Genomic DNA, 8947 nt, shown 5'->3' on the forward strand with positions numbered 1-8947 from the left:
GAGAGAGAGCGCGCACAAGCAGGAGGAGCTGCAGAGGGAGAGGAGAAGCAGGCTCCCCGCTGAGCAGAGAGCCCCATGTCGGACTCGATCCGAGGACCCTGAGACCGTGACCTGAGCCGAAGGCAGACGCTGACTGAGCCACCCCGTCGCCCCAACAATGAACTATAATCATGAATATTGATAATTATTTAACATAAATCATCATACTGAAGAGTGACCAGACTCCCGAGCTCAGGAAAGAGGAGTAATCTGGCACAAAATACATCGCATGTTACCACCGGTGAGACACTCAGAGCCTGGTGATAATCTCGTATCCCACCGCATGTTGGCATGAGGCAAGCGGCACCAGCTTCAGTCAGTCGCTTCCCCTCCACTTCCCACTGCGTCGTTTCCTTCCAAGAAACCAACGTGAACAGCCCACAGCACCACTGACAGCCAAGCACGGTGGTGAACCCAGAGTTGCCAGGCTATGGATGAGCCCCCCACGGGCCAGCAGGCTGACGGGGCGGACTGCAGATCTACAGTTGCCGGCGGACGCACTTTTCCACCGAATACTTTATTTCCAAAGAACCATACAGAATACTCAAGGGTCAGCATACCTGTTCTCCCAGTTACTTGTTGCCTGCGGTGGGGTGGGGCATGGAACGGGGAGCAGATGGGTGTGTGTCCCATTTGAGGCCAGAGTGTAGCTGTAAGATTCCTAGCTGGAAAAGTATTTCAAACCTGGATCATTAAGTTGCACATCAAAGGTTTGTTTTAGTTATAAATATTAGACTGATAACTAGCTCTTCATACATTTTGTTTCCTACACGGGGGCGGAGGGCAATCACCGTACTTTGAACTTCTAGCTCTTAAAACTTAAAAAAAAATTAATTACCAACACTCACCAGCCTCATCCCCCCAAACATAACTTGTGGAGAGCACTGGCTCACAAGCTGCCTTATTATTTAGGCTTGAGTCCCTTTTGAACTCAGAGTGAACGCATCTCCTCACTTACTCAGATGTGTGTTGGTATGACGCAGGCAGCAACCACATCTGAGTTAATGCATCTGATCGCGGTGACACTGTTAGGAGCGCTCTCTGTTTGCTGGTCCTCCGCAAGTTTTTCAACACCCTGAGTGTTACGCGAGAGCCGGCAAACCGGGTTACTCGTGTTTGGAAAATCAAAGGAAGAGGCAACGTTTCGCTTTCCTCAAGAGAAGTGCTTATGGGATCTGAATGTTACACAGCGACTTTCCTGATTGTTGCAAGATTTTTCTCTCCTCGGAACCTGAAACACAACTATGTTAGTTAATAATAATGTTCCGCACTCCCACAACACCATTTTGTCTGAAAAATCTGTGTTTACTTGTTTTTCTCATGTCTTTGGGGAGATGTGAATCTGTGATATTTTTCCTTTTTAAGTATAAAAAGTGCATTAATTCAAAATGCCCACTTTTTGTCCAGCACTGCTCTTCTGCAAAGGAAAGGAGGGCCCCACTCCTCTGTTCTCCAGACGTCGCGGCCCTCACGACTTTCTGTCTGCGCTTGCTGAAGGCCTTCGTGGGTGTGCAAAAACACTGCGCAGACATCATGGGGACAGAGATCACTCCTTCACTTTTTAATGTTTATTTAATATTTGTCATATTCTAGGTGACACCAAGTAACTGAACCCCACACACATACCTCCTCTAAGGTAATGAAACGACTAAGGCAAACTACCACCGTGGAAACTTCTGCGACCCCCAGATCAATTAAGTCTAGACGGCTTGCACCCGCGGTTTGCTGCTGAGCGCACACACACTCGTTCATACTCTCGCGGTCTCTGGGGGTCTGAAACCGGGGCACAGCCTGCCCAGGGTCTCTGCTTAGGCTAAGTTAAGCGCATGGTGTACGGAATGCTGGTAAGTCTGGGGGCTCACTGGGGAGGAACTCCCTTCCAAGCTGACTCAGGCTGGTGACAGGATCCGTGTCCCTTTGGGTGCAGGACTGAGGACCCCGGCTTGCTGCTGGCTGTTGCCTGCAGACCACGCTCAGAGCCTAGACACCACCCGAGCCCCCTGCCAGCTGGGCCTTCCAACTCGGCCACTTCCGCAAGGGCCGCTGGGGGACAGTGTCCACGGTGCCTCTGCTAATAAGATGCAGCCTTCCCAGCGCAGCGTGAACACAGACGCGCATCCCTTCACCTTGGCCGCTCTTGGCTTTGGAGCGCAGTCACGGGAAGACGACTGCACGCGGCCCTGAGCCCTAGGAGGTGGGGATGATGCGTCCATCCTTACCCCGTCTGTATCGACTGAGATTAGGGAAAGATGCATATAACGGAAAAACCAGGTTAACAGTGACTAAAGCAAAACAGACGTTACTTCTTTCTTGCGTAAAGCGAGAAAGTAAATCCAGCGGCTCCCGCTCACCCGGCCACGCTCTCTCTCGTCGGCTCGGCGCGATCTCCCGTACGCCTTCCCGCTACAGCGTCTTGTCTTGAGGTCGCTTCATGGTCCAAGATGGCTGTTAACCCTTACAGCCTTTACCAACACAAAGAAGGAAAAGCAGAAGAGAAGTTCAGCCCCACGGCCTCCCTGGCTCTCCCACAGGACAGGGCCCCGACCGGACGCGGCTTCCGAATGGCTGAGAGCTGCGCTCCACGCGGCCGAGCGACGGCTGAGAAGGCTCGCCCTTCCCCGGAGCTACTGTTGCCCACGCGAGGCGGCGGTTCTCTTACTGGGGAAGGAAGAAGAGCCGCCAGGCGGTGACTAGCTGGTTCTGGCCGGCTGCGATGGGGCGCTCCTCACGGGCCTGCAGAAGCGGAAGGCGGAAACTCGCCGTCCGCTCGGGCCTCCGGTGGAAGCACCGAGCCCGCCTCCAGCCGCCCCGAGACAGACAGACGCACTGATTCCCCCCGTGTGGCCGGGGCAGCTGCACCGCGCAAAGTCCCCTGGGCTGGCTTTCCCATCTCTGCCAGAGTCCCTGCGCTAGTAACGTGCACTGAATCAATCAGCCGTCCTCGGGCCTTGTTTTGACGGATTCCACCCTTCATAGGCACCCGTCCGTTCCCAAAGCTCCCGGCTCAGAGCCCTGGCCCCGCGCCGGTCTCCCTTCTCCTCGGTGATTTACTGTCTGTGCCGGAACGCTCCATTTCTGGGCACGGAGCCCTCCCTTCCGCATCTCTGATGCCAGGTCCTCGTCCGGGCAGAGCCTGCTCTCCGTCCCTATGCTCCTGGTCACCTCAGCGGGGACGGACCCCGAGGCCTGCCGCGTCTCTCTGGGATATCTAGTGCCCATTCCGTCTCCCGCACACTCAGCCTGGCACTCCTGCGGCGACCCCCCAGGCCATCCAGAGGGTGAACACTGGCCCTGCTGCTTGGTACAGGCGCGTGAGAGGCACTTGAGCAATATCTGCGCTGGGTGGGACGGGCTCTGTGTCTTAGGGTAAGATTCTTGGATCTTACTGATGCCAACCTCCCTCACGTACTCAGATTATGCGCTTTTCTTCTCAGACAATATTCTAGTACAAGTCTAAGGCCTGTTAGGTCTCAGCCAATGTCTTGGGACCTAACGTTGTCAATGCCAAAAATAGCTCGCGTGGGAGTCTTCATCAGCGGTGAAATATTGAGGGGGCTATTTAGGGCTTCGAGCCCCCAGGGACATGGCTGCCAAGGTTGGGACTGTCGGGGGAAGGGAAGGGAGACCAGAGCTCTGCTGAGCTGCCTGGGCTCCTGCTGCCATGTTTTGTTTGTGGCGTTGCCTGGAACACTTTCTCCTTACATTTGCACCACTGTTGTAGGAGGTCTCAGAAAGGTTTGCTTCCCTGAAATGACACTTCTCTGTTAGATGATTGTCTTGGCCCCTTCCAACCTCCAAGTCAACTCTCTGCCTTAATGTCTGACCAACGTCGAGCCCATAGTTTCCTACTATGAAGTTACAGGCGTACTGGCCAGTACTCTTACCTCTCTGCTCAAAACACTTAGGACATCACAATCTCAGTTTCCATCCACACTACAAATGTTTACGAAGCCTTTCTCTATGCAAGACCGTGTTCTCGGTGTTGGGGATGTAGGGATGAACAAAAGGGTGTCCTTAATGTCACGTCATTTATAACCCATTAAAAAAAACACAGACAACAAGCAAGTAAATGAATGAGCAAACATAAAAACAGAAAGTAATGATAAATGCATTGTGGGGAATTAAGATATTGTTTTAATGAGTACCTTGGGTTTAAGTAATTAAGAAAGGCCTATGAAGAATTAAAACACGTGCTGAGAATGAGTGCCAACAGACAAGATACGGGAGCAGCGTTACGTGTCTGTGGACAGATGGATGGATAGGAAAATCCAGTACCTGCACGCGGACTGGTCTTCAGGCTTCAACAGAAGAAAATCCTGCCCGTCGTGACAACACGGATGCAGCTGGAGAACATTCTACCCAGTGAGATAAGCCAGCCAGACAGGAAGAAATACCATATGGCATCACTTCCATGTGGAACCCCCCAACCAAGTCAAAGACATAGAAACACAGAAACAGAATGGCGGTTACTAGGGGCTAGCGCAGGGGTGGAAGGAGGAGAGACTGGTAGAAGCGACAAACGTCCAGTTACAAGGAGCTCATCCACAGCACGATGACCCTCGTTAATAATACTGTATTGTGCACTCGTCGTTTGCCGAGAGAGTAAGTCTTAGGTGTTCTTACGAAACGCTGGAGGGACACCTGCCTGTGCCAGGGCACGGGCGTGCGAATTAGCGACATTGTGGGTGTGTATATCAAATTGTGTTGCGCACTTCAAACATCCTTTAAATAGATTACAATTTTGTCATCTAGATCTCAATAGAAATTAAAAATGAATGAAATAAAAAGTTTTTAAATACATAGGCTGGGATCTTAAAAAATACCTATCCCTAGAGGACTGGTAAGAGGCAGTCAATGGACCTGTTCGGTGCCCACCACTGACACGGAGGATGGGGCATATTTGGGTGCAGTGGAAACTGCATGTGTGTGTGAGTGCACACGAGCTTGCCCCGCAGACGGTGCGTAATAATGCTTTCTGGACGGTGAGGGCAAGGGCTGTCTTCAAAAATTGGCTCTTTATGTTGTTTTCTGATTTTATTTCTTTCTCCTTCTCTCTTTTTTTTTTTTTTTTTTTTGCAGCATGTAAGAATTTATCTTACAGTGAGATAAGAAAAACAACGGAAGTACTTGATAAATAGAGACAAAGGAGCCCAGACAGGCCGCCTGGAAGCACTTTCTTCCTGTGCACAGAGGGCGATGACCTCCATGCTCACGCAGATGAGCTGCTCTCCGAACTCACCCTCTCTTGGACAGCCGGATTCAGTACCACCTGCGACCAGACCTAACCGAGGTCTGTCTGAGCCTGGAGGGAGACTGTGCGTTGCTCGCCGCCCCGGGAAAATGAGGCTTCAGACCAGCGAATGAGAGAAGACAGAAACAGGCCGCTGAAGACGTCTGCTGGTCACGGAGCCACAAGACCTCCCCTCCGCCAGCCGTGCCACGTGACCCGGCGTGCAGGTCACCTATGCTCGGGACACGTAGTGCAGCCGCACTCTCGTACCTTATTGTTCCCAACAGGGAGGATGGGGCGCGTTTCAGAACGACAGAATCCCTACCCTGTGCTCATCTCTTTCTGATGCACATACACGTAATTGTTAAGTACGTGACGAAACACTGACCACGGAGACAGAAGGCCCCAGACCGACTCTGAAAGAGGGAGTCAGACTCATTACTAAAGGGGTACGTCTATGCTATTTTTCCATTTTATTACACTCCTGGGTAATACTCTGTCCAGACCCGCACTCGGTGTGCACTGATGCACATATTGCACTAAAATTTCGGTTTACGACTCTTCAGTAGACACAGAGGTTCGTCTCTACACAGTTCCAATCTATCTGCTGCTCGAAATTAAACCCAAAGCCCCGAGTAAGAATGTCCCTTAGAAATCGCCTCATCTGATTTCTGTTCCCAACAGCGTCACAGAGAAGCTTATCTGTGGGATTTGAGAGTGACAAAACGCAGGACAGAGGCTGTGAATCACATCCCCCTTAAAGAGAAAAACCTCACTGGACGGGAGGCCCTTCACCACGGCTCTCTGTCTGGGGTGACTCCCCATCTAGTCAAAGGCACACAGCGGCCAGGAATAAGCAGAAGCCTGTTTTGTTACAGACTTGAGGTGTCCGAGGACAGAGCTGAGCTGGAAATTGAGTTGAGAAATTCTGACAAGAAGGAGACCACGTACAGAAGAGTCTCAAAATCTGCGTATAAATTCCTCTAAATGCTTGGCCAACCCGATGTGCACCTACGTGAAAGCAACAGCAGAGAGCTTGAGAGAAATTTCCATTGCTGTTCCTCATAAGGGAGACAGAGTTTCGAATTTGAGTCTGGCCATGGAGGAGGGCTTGGTAAACTCAAGCTATTCACGGAAACCCCACGAGGTTCCTGCCGTGGGAGCAAAGACTGTGTCCCGGATGTAAAGGGCTCTAGGTCTAACCATCAACCATGAGGCCTACTCCAAAAAGTATAAAGCCAAGTCACTATGAGTTCAATGTGACCAGCTAAGAATTTAACTGCCTGTTGGAACACAACCCCACCCCACCCCAAGGACGCTAACGGAATCCCAAGTCTGCAATGCAGCCCCCCCCACCCAGGGTCCAGGACATGTTAAAAACCAGCAGGTATGCAAAGGACAAGGGAATGAGACTTGCAGTCAAGAGCAAAATGAGTCAAAAGATCGCACCCCAAGATGACGTAGCCGTGAGAGCGAGCGGAAGAGAAGCTGAAGCAGCCGGCGTAACCGTGCGCAGACCGGACGTCATCAGCACCCTGGTTCTCGGCTCTGCCTCTCCCTTTCTTTGACTGCTCTGTGACGTAAGAGCAAGAGTCTATAAACATTTCTCTTTCGCCAGCCGGTACAATATTAAGCTTTGTTAATAGAAGGTACCAAACGGGAACACTGTAGGAGGAAGGAGCCTCTCTTCCTTGTTCTGCGGCGCTTTCAGTTAAAATAAATTCTGGCTCTTGCGGCACGAGGCCGTCAGCAGAATGTGCGACGCCCAGAGGGTGGCTTTCCGAGGAGCGCCAGCAGCATCTCAGCACGCAGCTTCCCGCCGGCCTTTCCCCTGGGCGGCCGCCGGCAGGTGACCTCCGGCTCGCCCTCCCAGCCGGACGGAGCCTCACCTTACCTGCCGGCCGCTGTGCTCAGGCCACGCTCCCTCTGACGGCGCAGCCCTGGGGGTGGAAGTGGTTTATTCCGGTCTGTTCACGCCTCTTCCCTAGAGGCAGGGCAGCTCCTAATACCTGCTACTTCTACAGTCTTCCGCGCTCTCTTGATCTCACAGCAGCTAATCCTCTGGGGGTAATGAATAATTCTTTCTATTACATCTGTCCTACTCAAACTGTCGGTGTGTTTTCTACCTCCTGCCTCGACCCTGAACTACAAAATATATGTAGAATGAACACAAATTGTTATAAAATATGTTCAAAATGAATAGGAAATTTCAGTACAGATTCCAAGCTGAAAAATAAAGTGACTGGGGTATAAAATAATATAAATAACATCTCAAACATCTAAAATAAAATTCACGGCATGGACTTCACCTTAAACGCACTGCCAGCGCGACACAAGAGCGCGTCTGAGCTTAGAACGGGGCGAGGACCACGCACTTCTCCGGAGAACTGAAAGCCCAGAAATGGAAACCACCGGTGCAGGGCGCCTCCAGGACCCGAGGGTCGCTGTTGGAAAAACACTCCGTGTACCGGCGTCGTAGTCTCAGAAGGAGACGGGGAAGGGAAAATGGGACAGAAAAAATAATTTTAAGAAATAATGACTGGAAACTCCCCCAATCCATAGACTGGAAAAGTTCAGCGACTCTCAGGAAGATAAGGAGAGAGAGCGTCTTCCTCAGGCACCGCAGAGTCACCGGCTGGAAGTCGGCCGTGGAGAATCTCGAAAGCAGATGAGGAAAGTGACAGTCGTGGAGACAGGACAGGAGCAGGAGCGGCTGCCCAGCCCCCGCCAGAGCCAACGCGACCAGAACACGGGCAGCTTCCCGGAAGTATTCACAGAGGGAAACGTCAGCCCTGAATTCCTGCAATAAAATATCCCTCGAACGTATATAAAGATGAACAAAACAAGTAAGAATTTTCTCAGAGAGGCGCCTGGGGAGCTCAGTCGGTGAAGCGTCTGCCTCTGGCTCAGGTCATGACCCTGGGGTCCTGGGATCGAGTCCCACATCGGGCTCCCGGCCCAGCGAAGAGCCTGCATCTCCCTCTGGCTCTGCTCCTCTCCCTGCTGGTGCCTTCTCTCTTTCGCTCGCTCTCTCAAGTGAATAAATAAGATATTTTTAAAAAAGAATCTTCTCAGATAAGTAAAAACAGAAAATTCCTCAGCAGCAGTCCCTAAACTGTAAGAAATACTGAAGGGACATCTTTGGGCAAAAGAAAATCTCCCTACATGAAAAATCATATCTGCGATGGGAAACAGAGACTCTAAAAACTTTATGCAGGTAAATATAATGGAAATGGATTCTTCTCCAGCTTTTTAAAAAAGATTTTATTTATTGATTTGGCAGAGAGACACAGCGAGAGGAGGAACACAAGCAGGGGGAGTGGGAGAGGGAGGAACAGGCCTCCCACTGAGCAGGGAGCCCGATGTGGGACTCGATCCCAGGACCCTGGGACCACGACCTGAGCCGAAGCAGATGTTTAACGACTGAGCCACCCAGACGCCCTTCTCCTGATTTTTGTAAAATACATGTATTCAAGAAAAATAAAATACAACAAAATGTATAACATAGGCAGATACAAAACATATGAAAACTGTAACACAAAAGAGGGACCGAGTGGAATTATAATGTTGCAAGAGTCTTCCGTTTTAGAAAAGGCAGTAGAATTTTAATTCTGTGCCAGATGTGACAAGTTAAAGGTACATGGTGTGATTCCTAGAGCTGCAATTTAAAAAGGAGAG

Source organism: Martes martes, assembly GCF_963455335.1.
Source record: "Martes martes genome assembly, chromosome: 10".
NCBI classification, from domain to species: domain Eukaryota; kingdom Metazoa; phylum Chordata; class Mammalia; order Carnivora; family Mustelidae; genus Martes; species Martes martes.